Here is a 1,491-nt window from a genome sequence, read left to right as displayed (position 1 = left end):
CATGATGTGCCCCGACGATCTAAACCTGGTGAACCCATTTTATAGAGAGAAAGTAAAAAGAGAGAGAGAAGGAGGAGAGAGAGGTAAAAGAAGAGAGAGTGGAAGAGGAGTAGGAGGTGAGGATTGGTTGGAAAGAGGTGAAGAAGCGAGCGACCGCCGTACAAAGCTGATATCATACATTTACTGTCAGTGACTCGTGATGAAAGCAAACTCAACTTCGCTGGTTTGATTTGAAGTTTCCGTGTCGTCTGCCAACTTCCCCAGCTGCCCCTAATAATTCGACCTGGAATGGTTGAGATTTTGTTTGTCCCCCCTTTTATATGTATTCCTGTTACCATATATGGATCCAGTCGTTTGGCGTTTTTCTTTTTCTCCGCACATTATATTGAATATCAAGTGAAACATATTAACATTGTGGCCTCTTCGTGCTTTTGGAATTTCAACACCAATGGCATCTCTACCGACGGCTTTGCATATGATCATTCCTTTCAATTTGTTATTTCTTTGTATGGTACCCTCTCTTTATCTTTTCTGGTACGTGTTTATGTTTTCCGCCTCCATTTCACCGAATAGCATGATAAAGATCTAATATTTTACTTGAAGTTAGCTTCTATTCGTTACCTTTTGTCTTGTAGATTTCTGTCCCGTAGAATTTTGGGAACTGATCTGTTTCTCATTTCTTCTTGTTTGTGTAATATTTTGGTCTGAAAATATCGTCTGTTTTCTGCTATATTTCTGTTCCTGATTGTTCCACTTTACGTACAAACAATCTCTTATATCTAAGGCTAGAGACATTGCCTTTTTTAACGATATTGCCTCAAATAAGTCTTGGACCCTACTGTAGAGGAAGGGACTTCAAAGAAGGAATATAAGGGGCCTACAAATTCCACAGATATCGATTGACAGGAAGCTTAAAAGAGTGAATATCAAAGATCAGCGAAAAACTAAGCGATGGCAATGAGTTCCAAGGAGTAGTTCGAGGAAAGAATTTGTTGGAATAAACAGACATACCTAAGAGGAAGCGGGTGATAGGTTTAAAAGTCTTGACAGAGGGTACTCTACCAGAAAGCTCATCAGAGCAACGACCATGGACATACTTAAAGACACAGCAAAGACATATTTTGACATGGGTCAAAGACTCCAGCCTAACAGAAAAGAAAGAACCTTCCATGGTAACTGGATTCTGAATCCGATTTCGAACAGGTTGACAGAATAAGTGCAGGAACGAAATGTGCTTAGGGTGGCTGAGAACCCAGGTCCAACCCAAGATGTACAAAACGTTTTGATTGCCCCCACCTCAAAAATAATTTAGGGAATGCGCAGGAGTGGCTGTGTGGTAAGAAGCTTGCTTCTCACCCAGATGGTTCCGGATTTTAGTCCCACTGCATGGTACCTTCTACTATAGCCCCAGGCCGACCAAAACCTTGTGAGTAGATTTGGTAGACGGAAACAGAAGGAAGCCCGTTATATATATATATATATATATATATA

This window comes from Octopus bimaculoides, chromosome 20, assembly GCF_001194135.2.
Source record: "Octopus bimaculoides isolate UCB-OBI-ISO-001 chromosome 20, ASM119413v2, whole genome shotgun sequence".
NCBI classification, from domain to species: Eukaryota; Metazoa; Mollusca; class Cephalopoda; order Octopoda; family Octopodidae; genus Octopus; species Octopus bimaculoides.
This window is presented reverse-complemented; position numbering follows the sequence as displayed.